Source organism: Macaca nemestrina, chromosome 9, assembly GCF_043159975.1.
Source record: "Macaca nemestrina isolate mMacNem1 chromosome 9, mMacNem.hap1, whole genome shotgun sequence".
NCBI lineage: Eukaryota > Metazoa > Chordata > Mammalia > Primates > Cercopithecidae > Macaca > Macaca nemestrina.
In genome coordinates, this window is record NC_092133.1 from 115,060,041 (window position 1) to 115,077,557 (window position 17,517).

The window sequence follows — 17,517 nt, forward strand, 5'->3', positions numbered from 1 at the left end:
CATTTTACGTCCTTCTCATTTTCAAGTAAAGGTATTAAAAGTTATACTTTTTTTCTCTTGGAATACTTTCAGTTGTATCACAGAAATTTTAATATATAATCTCAGCATTAATGTCAAAATATTTTATAATTTTCACTAATTTTCTATTCAGTCCAAGAGTAATTATAAGTGTTGTTTTTTTCATTTTTAAGGATACAGTTTCTTGTAGTATTCTTCTATTATTAATTTGCAATTGTATTGCACTGCACATATTATAAGTGGCCAATATGATAACTTTTGGGGATTTGATGAAATTTCCTTAGTTGCCTAACATTGTTATTATTATACATGTTCCATTTTTGTTTAGAACGATTACCTATTTGCCTGCATTGGAAACAAAAGTTTTGATTTTGTTAGTCAAATCCTCTCTTCTCTATTTTTACGTGTTTTTTGTCTATTGTAACTACATATTTCAGCAAAAGGTTGTTGGGATGTTCCACTGTAACTGGATTTCTTAATTGCTCCTTGTTTTTCTATCACTATTTTATCTATATGCTTTGGGTTTATATTCTTCAATGCATAAATATTTAAAACTAAAACTTCTTAGAACAAGTTTCTTCTATGAGCATGAAATAGGGCTGAGTCATCTTTCATGCTTTTTATTCAAACTTTGTTTTGTCGGTAATAAGTTGATGACCAGGACTATCTTTTTTTTTTCCTCTTTAAGCCTCCTATAAAAAGAATATAAAGAGATAAAGATATTATTTTTAAGTTTATTATTGTTATTTTTAAAGTCTACAATTCAGTGGTTTCTTTAAGTACAATTGTTTCAGAATCATTTACTGAAAATCACTATTCATTTCCCATTGTTGTCTTGGCACCCTTGTTTAACTCAGTTGATCATAATGTGAAAGTTTATTTCTGGACTTTCAGTTCTAGTCCCCTAATCTGTAATCTATCCTTGTGCCTATAGCTTTGTAGTAAGCTTTGAAATCAAGAAGTATGTTTTTCAATTTTTTTTTCTCCTTTTTAAGATTGTTTGGCTATTTTGGGGCCCCTTGCATTTTCATATAAATTTTAGGACCAGCCTGACAATATCCACAAAAACAAAACCCCAAAGAAACAAAAATTTAACAAACAGACAGCTGGTATTTTGGTATTTTGTTAAGGATTGCATTGAATCTGTAGATCAGTTTGGGTATTGCCGTCTTAATAATATTGTCTTCCAATTCATGAACATGGGATATCTTTCCATTTCTTTAGGTTTTCTTTAAATTATGTCAGTGATACTTACAGTTTTTAATGTACATGTCTTGTACTTCTTTTCTCAAATTTACTCCTAATTATTTTATTCTTTTTTATGTTGTTGTAACAGAATTTTATTAATTTGGTTTTTAGATTACTCATTATTAGTGTGGAGGATCCAACTGATTTTTGTCCATTGATCTGATACCTTGCAATCTTGTTGACCTCATTTACTAGTTGTAATAGTTTAACTTTTCCTTTTCTATCTGGATACCTTTTCTTTATTTTTCTTGTCTAATTTCCCTGGCTAGAACATTTAACACAATGTTGAATAGAAGTAGTGAAGGCAGGCATTCTTGGCTTGTTTCTTTTCTTGGGGAAAAGTATTCAGTCTTTCACCGTTAAGTACAATCTAGCTGTTTGGTTTTTCAAAAAAACCAAATCAGCTTGGGGAAATTCCCTTTCATTCCTTCTTTGTTAAGTGTTTTATCATAAAAGGGTGTTAGATATTATTAAATGCTCTTTCTGTCTATTAAGATAATCATATAATTTTTGTCTTTTATTCTATTGTTATGGTGCATTACATTGATTGGTTTTGTATGTCAAACCATTCCTGGGATGAATCCCACTTGGTCCTGGTGTACATGTTCCTGGATTTGGTTTGCTGGTATTTTACCAAGGATTTTTGCCTCCATATTTATAAGAGGTATTGGTCTGTAGTTCTTTTCCTGTGCTGTCTTAGATTTTTTTTTATCATAGTAATACTGACCTCATTGAATGAGTTTGACAAGATTCTCTTTTCTTGTGTGTGGGATTTGTGTGTGTGTGTGTGTGTGTGTGTGTGTGTGTGTGTGTGTTTTGAAAGAGTTTGTGAAGGACTGTACTTTTTTTTGAAAGAGTTTGTGTGTGTGTACTGTATCACCATATTTTCTGTTACTCTCTCCCCTGCCACTTGTTAGAGGGTTTACATTTTCTTTTGTCTGTTTTCTTTCTCTTCTTCATCTCCTCTTTTTCTCCTCTCTTCTCTCCCTCACCTCTCACCTCCAAAGGTATAAAACTTTTACACTCTCCTTCCCCCCTTTTGTAGATTACTCTTATATTTTAACACACATACTTAAATATATACTACTACAAACAACGAAACTTAGTGTCTAGAGCCTCCTCCTAAACAAGAACCAAGAACATTTCTGATCTCTTTTACTCTCCGTATCTCCAGTCACCTCACTCCTTTACCTGCTTTTCCACCATCACCAATTCATATTACATTATCTGGCCCTTTAGGTCTATAATTCTAATGATTTTTTAAAATACTGATACTTTGTTATTTTTAAGAGTAAGTTTTATTGTTTTTTTTTTACTCCCCGTTGCTTCTTACTTCCCTCTTCTTTCTCAGAGATAATAAATTTTCTGTGTGTTTGTACATCTGAAAATGTCTTTATTTTTAAATTATGCATATTTAGAAAAATACACTGTAACTACCCTGTGTACTCAGCACCTGTATGTAACAACATTTAAAACTTTCAGCCATATTTGAGATATTTTATTTTTGCAAATGAATTTAAACATTGCATTACATACACAGTCAAAGCATCCCTCATCTTCTCTTACCCTTCCAGAGGTAACCATTTTTCTAAAGTTTCCATGCATATGAAAATAATTCCCATGCATGATTTTGAACTAGATAGACACAGAAAGAAAGAGAGATGTAAAAATAATAAATGTAACAAATAAAACTGATTCTTGTATTTTTTAAAATACACATAAATGGTATCACATGGTGTTAGTATCATCCTGAACTCACACTATCAACCGACACTAGATTTATTCCTGCTCTCATATGCTGCTTTGCTTCTTTCTTATTGACACTATATGTTCTTTTTTTTCCATTATCCTATGATGAGTTATTTCTACATTTTTTTTTTTGCACCTTTAGGTGACTTCATTGTGTAAAAATTCAAAAACACTGCCCCAGTGTCTTCCTGCATTGGTGTTAGCTATGCCCATGCAGATACCAGTCTTATTCTTCCTGCTTGGGAGTTATCTGGTGTTTTACTCTAGATACTTTTTTCTTCACTTGAGGGCTCTGGAATTTCCCTATGATGTGTCTTTTCATTTATTCTACATGGAACTTAAGCACATTCAACCTCAGTACCATTATCTTTTTGTCAGATATGAGAAATGTTCTTATGTGATTGTTTTGAAAAGTATCTCTTCATTCTTTCTCTTTTTTCTTCCTTTAATTTGCTATATTTGGAGCTTCTGAAACTATCTTCCTTATCTCTTCTTTCCTTTCATTTTTTCCATCTCTGTTATTTTCATGCTATACTCTTGGAGAATTCCTCAGCTTGATTTTCTAGCTCTGTAAGTGTTTTATTCGGCTATTTACACAACATCCAGCAAATACTTATTGAGCACCTAGTGTGTGCTAGGTACTCTCTTGGATATGGAAATACAGGAGTAAACAAATAAAGTTACTGTCTTCAAGACTTCCTATTGATGGGAGCCCAAAAATAAATGATATATCAAGTAGTTGAATGTGTGTGAAGAAAAATAATGCAAGAACAGCAGATAGAGTATAACAAGGAATGGAATAGAAAAAATGGTCAGGAAGATCTCTGGAATGACATGGCCTCTGAGAAGAGGACTACAATTCCCCGAAATTCTGCAAAATTATCTCAAAGGAGGTTTTCCCAGGACAGGAGGGTCTCTGCTAGCCCCTACTCTTCTAGCCTGACAGATCTCATTTCTGATTTAACTTTTTGACATCGTTTAAAATGAGTTGGTTGTTCTATTCTGCATCTGCTTCTCACCCTCCACTGTTCCTGCTTCGGGTGGGGAAGGCTGAGAAGGACAGGGCCAGTCTGGTGTCACCAGGGCACTACAAAGGCTCCAGGACCGCAATGGGGTGTGATTTTATCACACTGAGAGTTGAGGTGGAATCCTCTCCTGAGACAATAGAAGATGCTGCTGTCAGAGGAAAGAATGAAAACAGTGCCGGAACGCCAGAGTCCAAAATGGTGAGGGGAAGTGAAAATGAGGAGAAGTGTAGAGCAGACACTTTAATGTTTTTAAAATGTGAGAGCACCAGTGAAAAGGGCAAGCCCCAACAGAGTGATGTTAATTTAGGGATCCTGTTCAGGCACTTAAAATCTGCCTTAGCACTTGTCACTTTTCTCTGTGGGCTGGATGAAGTGTGGTTCACTGTGGGCAAGGGAAATGTTGGTTAGAAGCCTGGCTTAATGGGTCAAGTGTACAGAAGACACCATCCAATATACAGTTCACTATAACTAAAAGTAAATCTACCATTTGATCTAGCAATTCCACTCCTGGATATCCATCCAGAGGAAAAGAAACCATTATATTGTACAAAAAAGATACTTGCACATGCATGTTTACGGCAGCACAATTTGCAATTGCAGAAATATGGAACCAGCCCAAAGGCTCTTCAATCCATGACTGAATAAACAAAATGTGGTGCATATATACCATGGAATACTACTCAGCCATAAAAAGAAACAAAATAATGGTATTCACAGTAACCTGGATGGAATTGGAGACCATTATTCTAAATGAAGTAATTCAGGGATGGAAAACTAAACATTGTATATTCTCATTTGTAAGCGGGGGCTAGGCTATGAGGATGCAAAGGCACAAGAATTATACAGTGGACACTGTGGATTCGGAGGAAACAGTGGGAGGGTGGTAAGGGAAAAGAGAGAACACATTGGGTACAGTGTACACTGCTCAGGGGATAGGTGCACCAAAATCTCAGAAACCACCACTAAAGAACTTATTCATGTAACAAAACACCACCTGTTCCCCCCAAAACTTATTGAAATAAAATAATAATAATAATAATAAATAATAATAATGTATTTCACTGTAAATGGAACCTATAAAAGCCAGTGTTACACTAAATGGCTGTTATAGAAGTTGAAATATCCTTGACCAAGATCTAGTAGAGGAGAATCAAGCATCAGATGGATGGATGGACTACAGAGTTATAAACTTTTAATAAAAAGTCAAGATTCTATGAGGCTCAAGTTGAAATACAGAGCATAAGCTCATATGAAAAGGAGAATGCATTATTCAGAATAGTCTTGGCTATTATAAGATGATCAAAAAAACAGAAGTCTCTGTGGCTTGCCAAAGAAAGCCTGATGGGAAAGATGACTCTCACATAAAGTCTGATGGGAAAGATGACTCTGCAGAGCATCTCTCCTCCATTTGGTAATCCAGGGATCCAGGCTGCCTTCATCTTTTGATGAGGTGAACTCAACACATGGCTTCCATGATTACTGAGTCAAGGAAACCAAGGCAGTGTGTTCAGATGTGATATTTCTAAGGATCAGATCTGGAAATGGGTTACAATGCTCATACCCCATTGATGAGAACCAGTCCCATGGTCCTAATCTAACTGAAAGGGAGGCTAGGAAATGTAGTCATTCTACTTGCTTAGGAAGAGGAAGATTCAATGGAATTTCGTGAACATGTAGCATTGTCTTTGCCACAGAGAGATGTGAATTACATGTTATGTAATAAGGAAAATGCATAAGAACTGATTTTTAATTATGCCATGCATAAGAAACTAATAATAGTTTCTCTATGTCCCAAGTGAAAGCTTTGTTACTCCAATTTCTCAAAAAGTAAAGGCATGTCCACCTGGAAAGTTTCACTCCATGAGCAACTGGACTCCAGATACCTTGGGAGCAATTCAAGCAGAGAAAGCTCTCTCAAATGGATTTTTGTCAGTTCATTTGGAAAACACTTTGGGTCCCTTGGAAGACAACAAAGATAAAAATGTCTTTATGACATTCCTCCTCCTAGGCACATTCTACGGCTTTTTCAGGGTCAGGAAAATGAGTGGCCTGTCTAAAGTCATCAGCCGGGTCACTGTGTCAGAAACAGGATGAGAGTCAGCACACGGCTGCTTGTGCTTTTCCTATGCACACATGAGGTCAAGAGATCTTTCCATTAGACAATGAGTCCCTGGCAGGTATGCTCCGGATTGGGGTTAGGGGTGGCTAAATCAGGTCAAGCAATTTGACTAAATCTCCTAACCCAGAATTCTTCTCTAAGTAAAATCAACAAAACAGATGTGGTTCTCCCATTAGTCTTTATTTGTTGTAATTACCCACTAATGTGCCTTTTAAGGATTTAGAGGCACATTAACCTTGAGTCTTGCAACAAAACCAACAAGTCTGCCAGGTTGCTGTGCTCGCTTGATCCCGAAGACTCACATTTCCAACCTGCATGCATTTTAGAAGACAAACTAATTGGAATTTAATTGAGGAGAAACCCTATAGTAGATTTACACCCTATCGATTTAGAGAAATATCCTTAATTTCTAAAATCCAGTCTTCTTTAATCTTAAGACTTTCAGGAAGCAGTTTTACATTGTGGGGGAAAAAATGACGCAAGCTCTAGAAATACACGATCTTCATTTTGCTCCTCTTCCTGTGACTTATTAACTAAGGAACTTTCAGAAATCGCCACACCTCTCAAAACTTGTGCTTCCCCACCTGTACAATAGGCTGATGAAATAGGTGGGCTCATGAGTTGTTTTGAGGATTAAGTGAGATGACAATATAAGATATCTGGCACCTAAGAAGTGCTCAGAAGATATTACTGTCACTGCTCCTACTTCTGACAAGTGATCTTTTAATTACTTACTGTGCCTAAAAGAATTGCTGCTTCTAGGCCGGGCGTGGTGGCTCACGCCTGTAATCCCAGCACTTTGGGAGGCCGAGGCAGGCAGATCACAAGGTCAGGAGATCAAGACCATCCTCGCTAACACAGTGAAACCCCGTCTCTACTAAAAATACAAAAAATTAGCCAGGAGTGGTGGCGGGCGCCTGTAGTCCCAGCTACTCGGGAGGCTCAAGTAGGAGAATGGTGTGAACCCGGGAGGCAGAGCTTGCAGTGAGCTGATATCGCGCCACTGCACTCCAGCCTAGGCGACAGAGCGAGACTCCACCTCAAAAAAAAAAAAAGAAAAAAAAAAGAATTGCTGCTTCTAAATTTCTTCCAACCTGCAGCAGATGAGATCTGTGGAACATCAGACATCTGAATGACATGTGAAAATGTCATCAATCATCGCTTCAGCTCTCAAAGGTGAATTTTATTCTAAAACTATTTGATTCTTATTAACATATACTCATGTGTAGAAAATTTTTATGTCCCTTAATTTCAGGACATCTACCTTAAACACAAATTTAAAATGTGGGAATATTAGTAATCATGTTCCATTTGTTAAGCTTTCATGCCTAAGGCAATGTACCAGAGATTCCCAAAAAGTAGATACTTTGATTGGGGTAAATAATTCGAGAAAACTATTGTCATAAGCTCCCCAATAGCCCTGGGAATATATATGTAAATATTTTGAGAAAACTATCATCATAAGCTCCCCAATAGCCCTGGGATATATGTGACTGGAAGAGTTAATGATGAAGGAAATGGATAATCCTATGGCAGCTTAAGAACTCAAGCAGCTGTGATTAATAGAGCTTGTATACAGCAAGTGTCAATCAGTCTCTTTAGAGAACATCTTCAATTTACCAAAATATGTAGAAATAAAATTTTCTAGTTAATTTCTAATAAATTTCCTTGTTTAATTGAGAGTCAACAAGAAAAACCTTATTTTTTGTTTTACCTTTATTGTTCAAAGTCTCCCTAAAATATGAATAAGAGGGATTTCTAAACAGTAGAATAAGAGGGATATTTAAACAGTAGACCAAGTAGACTTGGTCTCCTAAGAACACTTTTTTCTAAGAGGAGAACGGCAGCACAGCATAGTAGCAAGACACCTAGACTAGATGTCACCAGGCCTGAAGTTTACCCTTAGAATTTTCCATAGTTGAGTCACACGTCTTTGGGTATATCACTTGGCTCTATGAACCTCGGTTGCCACTGAGATATATTCAGTTATTTGTAATATGATATTCAGGCATAAGAATTCTGCAGAAATATAGCAGAATGAATGTATTTTCCCAACTGACAGCTGTTGAGGTTCTATATGTCCTATGAGCAACTATGATTTGTACTGTCATTATTACTACCTGTGAAAGTCACTCAAGTCCCTGTGGATGTGAAAGACCAGTGAAAAGATGAGCCACAGGGCTGTTTTTCACATTAGTAAAAACTTGAAATCAACTCAAATGTTCTGCTTTTTGTTTGTTTGTTTTGAGAAAAAAAAAAAAAAAAGGCTAAAGTGTAGTAGTGCAATCATGGCTCACTGCCGCCTCAAACTCCCAGGCTCAAATAGTCCTCCCATCTCAGCCTCCCGATTACCTGGGACTGTAGACACACACCACAACATCCAGCTAATTTTTTTTTTATTTTTAGAAGAGACAGGGTCTTGCTATGTTGCCCAGGCTGATCTTGAACTCCTGGGCTCAAGTAATCCCCCCACCTCAACCTCCCAAAGTGCTGGGATTACAGGCATGGGCCACTGCACCTTGCACCAAATGTTCTAAATATTTGAAATATACAGGCCTGGGTTTCCCAGTGTATCTCCCCTCCCACAACTCCTTTATGAGACGTTGACCACAGGTAGTTTTTTTCCATGTAAAATGTAGTATATTGTGTTACATGAATGTTGCTACTGTGGTCACAATGTATGGGACTTGGGCCTGAGCCATGAGAGACCAACATGAACTTGTGTAAGGTGGTCATACGGGAAACTAGCTTCCTATCATGTGGCTTGGCTCAAGACTGCCCAGTACACATGCTCCATATTAAGTGATATGAAAACTGATCCAAACAAAGTCTCTCTGTTAGGAACAGTAAGAGGGTAGCAGAGACCAATGGATATCTGTTTCAAGGAGATAAAATAGCCCAATCACTAGTGGTGGAAGTCCCCTGAGCTTGCCTTGCCTCTTGAAAATGAGATGTTCTTCCAGTCTTTCTTAAAGTCTGGTACCTGGACTGAACAACGATAAGACAGCTTTCTTGATTTCTTCATATTCTAATCTTAGCTTTCCTCACTTAAGTAACCTAGCTATGTGTCTTCTTTGCAAACTAAAAATGTCTATGTTTAAGATACATTAGTGTACATGTATACAAAACTCGATAACTTTTTCCAAAAGTACACATTCAGAGGAGATCAGAAGGAAAATCCATCAATGTGTTAACAGTGTGACAATACTGTTATCTACTTTTACTTTCTCCATGTTGCTTATCTTTATTTTCTGATTTTTTTAAACACACAAGATTGTTCTTATTGGAGAGAATGAATTTTTTGTTGTAAAAATAGTAAGTTCTATCCAGCTCAGGGACAAGATGACACAGAGTTACTTCTCTCTGCTCTTCCTCTCTAAATATAGCTAAATATCCTGGAACTAATTCAGTAGATAATCATAAAACAACTTGAAAAAGTGAGAAGAAGGCTTACAATGTCAAGCCTTAAGGGATGATGTCAGAGTGAGTTCCTTGCATTTCTTTCCTACGGTTCATATATCACAGACTGGACATCAAAAAGGTAGCCTTTTTGCAGCATCGAACCACTTACAGGAATAGACAAATAAAAATGCTTGCTCTCTCTGCCAAAGAACTGAGAAAGGGGTGATCCAGCAGAGACCAAATAAAGTGATCCACCCCAAACCCAAGGCAGTGGCAGGCTCAATCAGCTGCAGCAGCAACTAAAACCCAGTGTTTCCAAAACTACCCCTCCATTCACTCGGAAAGCTCTTCAGGGATTGATTGAGAGCCCAGCAGAAGCAGAAGAACAAAGTCAACTAGAACAATACGCAAGGGCTCTGAAATTAAACGGTCATTGAACCAATAGCTCACAAAAATAGGCAAGACCTAAACTTAAACAGAAGTTGAAATAGAATCAAAAGCTGCCAAACGAGTTGGGGAGGGACTGGGATTGGGGTTGCCCTCGCCCCGAGGCCCTGGCCTCAGTCTGCCCCCTCCAATTGGCGGTGCCGGCCCCCCGCTGGGGCTTCCCAAGCCAAAGAAGAGGAAAGAGCCCGTGAAGATCGCGGCGCCGGAGTTGCATAAGGGAGATTCAGATTCTGAGGAAGATGAACCCACAAAGAAGAAAACTATCCTTCAGGTTGCTCCTGCCCCATGCCTTCTCCCGCAAACCCTCGGATGGCTCCCCTGATACTAAGCCCTCCAGACTGGCTTCTAAGACCAAGACTTCCTCTCTTGCCCCTGTTGTGGGCACCACAACCACCACTCCGTCGCCCTCTGCTATCAAGGCTGCTGCCAAGAGTGCTGCCCTGCAGGTGACAAAGCAGATCACGCAGGAGGAAGACGACAGTGATGAGGAAGTAGCCCCCGAAAACTTTTTCTCCCTCCCTGAAAAGGCCGAGCCACCTGGAGTTGAGCCATACCCTTACCCCATCCCCACTGTCCCTGAAGAGCTGCCTCCAGGCACGGAACCAGAGCCGGCTTTCCAGGACGATGCAGCCAATGCCCCCCTTGAATTCAAGATGGCAGCAGGCTCAAGTGGGGCCCCTTGGATGCCTAAGCCTGGGGATGACTACAGCTACAATCCGTTTTCCACGTATGGCGATGCCAATGCTGCTGGTGCTTATTATCAGGATTATTACAGTGGTGGCTACTATCCTGCACAGGACCCGGCCCTGGTCCCACCCCAGGAAATTGCCCCAGATGCCTCCTTCATCGATGACGAAGCATTTAAGCGGCTGCAGGGCAAGAGAAACCGAGGGAGAGAAGAAATCAACTTTGTGGAGATTAAAGGTGATGACCAGCTCAGTGGGGCCCAGCAATGGATGACTAAGTCATTGACAGAAGAGAAAACCATGAAGTCATTCAGCAAAAAGAAAGGTGAGCAGCCAACAGGCCAGCAGCGGCCTAAACACCAGATCACATATCTTATTCATCAGGCCAAGGAGCGGGAGCTGGAACTGAAGAACACTTGGTCGGAGAACAAGCTCAGCCGCCGTCAGACCCAAGCCAAATATGGATTCTAGGGCTCTGGAACTGATGGCTCCCAGGATCTCCTGCCAGCCCAGCTGGCCTGGCCCCCAGCTTCACCTCTGGGACCCCAGCAGCTGCTCTAAGCCCAGGATCTCTTTCCCCAAGGACCCAGCCCTCGCCTCTGCGAGAATGAACATATTTGATAGATTTTTCTTAACAAGTTAGAAAATTCAGCTCCTGTCTGTCCTGGAGCTAGCAAAGACTTGTGTGATGCCTCTGAAGGGGCTCTGAGTTCTGGGATGGGAGTTTTGCTCCCTGTCAGGTGTGATGAAATGTTGAACCCTCCCCACCACCACTTTTTTTTTTTTTTTTTAAACCAGGGATGTCTGTTGAAATAAAACATTCAGTCTGACAAAAAAAAAAAAGCTGCCAAACATAATATTCAAAATATCCAAGACACAACAGAAAGCCATTCGTGGTAGGAAGAACCATAAAAAACACAAAAGTGAGAAAAGACCATCAGCTGACACCTGCACTGAGATGAATCACGACTTCGGATTATCAGACAAAGTCAAGCACCATCATTAAAATGCTTCTACACTTACAAATTCTCTAGGAAGAAATAAAATAGAAAATCTTGGCAAAGAAACAGAAGTTTTTTTTTAATACAAAAGTATAATTTATAGTGAAATTATAGAAATGAAAAATACAAGTGAAAATTATAGAACTGAAAACTACAATTACTAAAACTAAAAAAAAACAAAAAACCTCACTGTATGAATTCAGTGGTAAAGTGGAGACAACCAAGAATAGAATTGGTGAACTTGAGTTTATTCAAAAAGAAAATAAACTAAAAAAAATTTTAATGAATGAATTCTTAGCATTTATGGAACAAAAATGTAAGTTGAAAAATATTCTACGAGACTCCAAAAAAAAAAAAAAGAAAAGAAAAATATTCTATTATCGAAGTGCCAGAATGAGAGGGGAAAGAACGTGGAGTTGAAAAGGGAGTCAAAGAAATAATGGCTGAAAATGTCTCCAGTTAGCAAAAGGCTTAATCCAACAAATCCAAGAGTTGGCCAAACCCGAACAGCATAAACTGAAAGAAATTCCCACCAAAACACATCATAATGAAATGTCTGAAAACAAAAGAGAAAGAAAAAAGTCTTAATAATAGCTAGAGAGAAATAACATACTCCCTGTAGTGGAAAACCAATTTAGATGAAAGCAGATTTCTCTTTGAAACCAAGGAGGCCAGAAGGAAGTGACACAACACTTACAAGTGCTAAAAGAAAAGAAAAAAAAATGTAAAACATATAAAACTGAATGAAAATAAAAATACAATGCATCAAAATTTTGGAGAGATATCTAAAGTAGGGCAGAGAGGCAAATTTATAGCTAAATGCTTACATTAGAGAAGAAGAAAGGTCTCAAGTCAAAGATAATAGCTTCTACCTCAATGGACCAGAAAGAGAAGAGCAAAATAAGCCCAAATTTAGCAGAAAGAAGGAAATAATAAAGAGAAGAGCAGAAAGAAATGAAATGAAAAACAAGAAAACAACAGAAAAAGTTAATGCAACAAAAATCTGGTCCTATGAGGAAAACCCAATCTCTAGCAAGACTGAGAAAGATAAAAAGAGAGAAGACACAAACCAACAATATTAGATAAAACGGGAAAACACAACAGATCCTGCGACCATTAAGAAGATAATAAAAACCCAGGAGGCGGAGCTTGCAGTGAGCTGAGATCCGGCCACTGCACTCCAGCCCGGGCGACAGAGCAAGGCTCTGCCTCAAAAAAAAAAAAAAAAAGATAATAAAGAAATACTATGAACAATGTTATATTCAACAATAGAAAAGAAATGGACCAATTCCTCAAAACCACAAACTAATGAAACTCAGCCCAGATGAAGCAGATAACTTGAATAGTCCTTAACAATTGAAGGAATTGAATTTATAATTTAACAGCTCTTGGAAAATCATTTCACTGAAGACTCTTACCAAACATTAAAAGAAGAATTCACATCAATTTTAAACAATCTCGTCCAAAAAATTGAAGAGGATAGAACAGGTCCTAACTCACTTTATGAGGCACATATTATCCTGATACTAAAAGCAGACAAACACAGAACAAAAAATTAAAACTACAGCTCAATATCTCTTATAAATTTAAACATAAAATTTCTCCACAAAAGATAGCAAATCAAATTCAGCAACGTTATAAAAAGAATAATACACCATTCTTTAGTACAAGGGGGATTTCTTTCAGGTATATAACCCTGGTTCAACACTTGAAAATCCATCAATGTTTAATCCATAGTATTAACAAGCTGAAGGAGAAAACTCACACGATCATATCAATTGCTGCAGAAAGAAAATTTGATGAAATTCAAAACCCAGTTATGACAAATACTCTCAACAAACTGGGAATAAAGATCTTCCTCAACCACATAAAGAGCATCTATACAAATTCTTTATTTCTATTCCCCGTTTTATATGACCATTAAGCTAGCACCATGCTTACTGTTCAAAGGTTGAACACTTTCCCTCTAAGATCAGGAACAAGGTAAGGATGTCTGGTCTCACCACCGTTACTCACCACAGTATTGGAAGTTCTAGCCAGTGGTAATAGGGCAAGAAAAAGAATTAAAGAGCATACAGGCTGGAATGGAAGAAATAAAACTGCCTCCATTTGTAGATGAAAGTATTATCTACATGCAAATCCCCAAGGAATCTATAATAAGTTTTCTAGGACAAATAAGTCAGTTATTAAGGCCCCAGGATACAAGATCAATACATAAAAATCAATTTTATTTCCATATACTAACAGCAAACAAGTTCAAACTGAACTGATTGCAATACTATTTGCAATTACTCCAAAGAAAATGAAATACTTAGGTATAAGTCTAACGAAACAGGTGAAAGATCTATATGCTGAAAATTACAACGCATTTATCTTTTAAAATCATAAAAGACCTAAATAATTGAAGGGCCATATTGTGTTAGGGGATTGGAATACTCAGCATAGTAAACTTCTCAATTCTCCCCAGATCTACAAGTATAATGCAATTCTTGTCAAAATCTCAGAAAAAAAAAAAATTGAAATTGAAAATCTTATTCTAAAATTTATATGGAAACAAAAATTCCCTATAATAGCCAAAACAATTTTTTAAAAGAATAAAGGGGTAGAAGTCACTCTTCCTGATATTAAGTCTTACTACTTAGCTACAGTAGTCAAGACAGTGTGATAGTGGTGGAGATATAGTCACACATATCAATGGAACAATAAAGAGCTCAGAAATAGACCCACAAAAATACCTTCATTTAATATTTGGCAAAGAAGCAAAAGTGATTCAATGAAAGAAAGACAGCCTTTCTGAAAAATGGTGCTGGTAAATTGGACATTCATAGAGAAAAAAAAAAAAAAACCTCAGCCTAAATCTCATTTCTTATTTTAAAAATTAAAATGTGTGATAAAATGTATCAATGTAAAACATAAAAATAGAAAAATTTATTGGTCCTCATCAAAGTCTTAGAACTTTTGCTCTGTGAAAGACCCTGTTAAGAATATAGAAAGATTGGTAGCAGTGGCTCACGCCTGTAATCCCAGCACTTTGGAAGGCCGAGGTGGGCGGATCACGCCATCCCAACTAACACAGTGAAACACCATCTCTACTAAAAAATACAAAACAGTTAGCCAGGCGTGGTGGCGGGAGCCTGTACTCCCGGCTACTGGGGAGGCTGAGGTAGGAGAATGGCAGGAACCCGGGAAGCAGAGCTTGCAGTGAGCCGAGATCGCGCCACTGCACTCCAGCCTGGGCAACTCTGCCTCAAAAACAGAGCGAGACTCCGTCTCGAAAAAAAAAGAAGATAGAAAGACAAATTACAGACTTGGAGAAAATACTGCAAATCGCATATTTAACAGAGGGTTTATATCTAAAATAGAAAACAAGTTTTCAAAACTCAACATTTTAAAATATTCAGTTGGAAAATGGACAAAAGACATGAACAGATTTTTCACTGATGAGGATATATAGATAGCAAATAGGCCTATGAAAAGAGGCTCAACATCATTAACCATTAGGAAAATGCTAATTAAAGTAACAGTAATTGTCTCTATATACCTATTAAGATGGATAAAATAATAAATACAACACTCAGTGCTGGCAAGGATGTGGAGAAACTGGATTACTCATATATTACTGATGAGACTGCAAATGGCACAACTACTCTGAAAAAAGTTTGCACTTTCTTTTGAAACTAAAAATGGACTTACCACACAACCCAGCAATTGCATTACTGGGCATTTATCCCAGAAAAATAAAAACTTATTTTCATGAAAAAATTCTACAAGAAGATTTACATCAGTTTTATTCATGCAAGTAAAAAACTGGAAACTACCTAAATGGCCTTCAATAGGTGAATGGTAGAACAAACTGTACTTCTATACTATGGAATGCTACTGAGCAATAAGAAGGAATACACTATTGACTGATGCACCAAGTTGGATCAATTTCAAGGAAATTATGCTGAGTGAAAACGCCAATCTCAAAAGAATACATACTGCATCATCCCATTTATGCAATAGTGAAATCATGTAATTACAGAGATGAAGAATCAATTCATGTTTGCTGGGGGGTCAGGAATGGGGCTTTTGGAAAGGGAGTAAATGTGACCATGAAAAGGAAGCATGAGAAAGACTTGTGGTGATTATAGATCCTGTTTGTGACAGTTATTACACAAAGCTATACACATGATCAAATTACATAGAGCTACATACACACACACACACACACACACACACACACAAATGCATGCAAAACTTTTGAAATTTGAATAAACTCTTCGGAATGTACCAGTGCCAATTTCCTGATTTTGATATTGTGCTATAGTCATGCAGGTTGTTAGAAGATACTGGATGAACAGGCACCTGAACTCCTTGCACATTTCCTTGCAACTTCCTTTGAATCTATAATTATCACAAAATAAAAAGTTAAAAATAATAGCAAGTGCTGTTTACTTTTGGAGGCCAAGGTAGGGGACTCATTTGAGGCCAGGAGTTTGAGACCAGCCTGGACAACATAGTGAGACCTCATCTCTACAAAACAAACTTGTAATTAGTCAGGTGTCATGTTGCGTGGCTGTAGTCCCAGCTACTTGGGAGGCTGAGGTGGGAGGATCACTGGAGCCCAGGAGGCCGAGGCTGCAATGAGCTGTGATCACATCACTGCACTCCAGCCCAGGTACAGAGCAAGACCCTGTCTCTACAAAATATAAAAATAAGTACACAGTAAGTACTGTTTGAAATATTTACTTCAAAAAATACATATTCTTTTACACTTATGTTCATTATTTTTATCCATAATTTTCCAGAAAAAAGTTTGTGTTTAAGATAAAAACAGGAAGTAAAAACACAATAAAAAGGAAGATATTTTGAAATTACCCGAATGATTTTGAAATTATCTGGTGATAAGTGTACCCTTGCTACACTTATCAATCAATCACTCAATCTGGAATAATTGATCTAGGTCATGAGCAATTAAAAAGACATAAAAACTCTTCAAGATATTTCATGGCTCCTTCTCCCCCTGGCTGGATTTTAAGGACAGGACAAACTGCTATTGAGAGAAGTACGATTTGAATTGAAAGAAACATGGGCCAGTGTCTTCTGAGCAAACAGGAGAAAAGTAAGAAAGACCTCAACTCTGGCATCTGAAATGAGCTGTTTAACAGGACAACAAACAGCTCTTAGAGCCTACTTTATATAAAACCCAGATCAGATTCTATTGGAAGAAAAAGAAAAGGTGGGAAGAGGAAGAAGCTGAGAAGAACATCTCCCAGGAGTCAGAGCCCAGAAAATAGGAGAAATCTACAAATCAGGAAAACACATAGAATAATTATGAGGAAAACTGTGTCAACCACCCAGGTACAAGTCATAACAACTGTTACTATCTTACCCGGTGCAATATTTTCCTTCCCGTCCGAGACAGAAATAAACATAAACTATTCTAGAAACCTGGATTAGATTACCATGTAATTGTTTGCATAGAATTAAATGGCTTGGGGAACAGAAGAGCGCAGAACCTTGCTTCCTTTGTACTCACTGTCTTAAATAAATTGTCCTGTTTGCCAATTTGCTTTTCCACAAAGAGAGGCTCCATCCTGTCTCTGAATTTTTTTTCAAAAGCTTATTTCTCCATTTTAAAATTCATTTTCAAGAATCTATTTAGCTGAGAGTAAAACCATTTAATGACTAAAGTTTTGAATCTAAGTAGATGAAATTATTTATGTAGATCATTAGAAATACATGAGCGGCCTCTCTCGTTTCCTGTCTAGGGAAAACTTATCGTTAAATATGCTTTTGCACGGTTACTGAAACTGAAGCAACACCCAGTTCAAATC

At 37.7% G+C, this 17,517-nt stretch overlaps 1 long non-coding RNA gene and 1 pseudogene across 11 annotated transcripts in view; one reads left to right on the top strand and one right to left on the bottom strand.

Moving 5' to 3' along the window:
• LOC105479964 (uncharacterized) overlaps positions 1–17,517 on the bottom strand; it is a 295,667-nt gene that overhangs the window by 132,721 nt on the left and 145,429 nt on the right. The gene's annotated exons all lie outside the window — the stretch shown is intronic.
• Positions 4,125–11,523, top strand: LOC105479965 (proline-rich protein PRCC pseudogene; annotated as a pseudogene).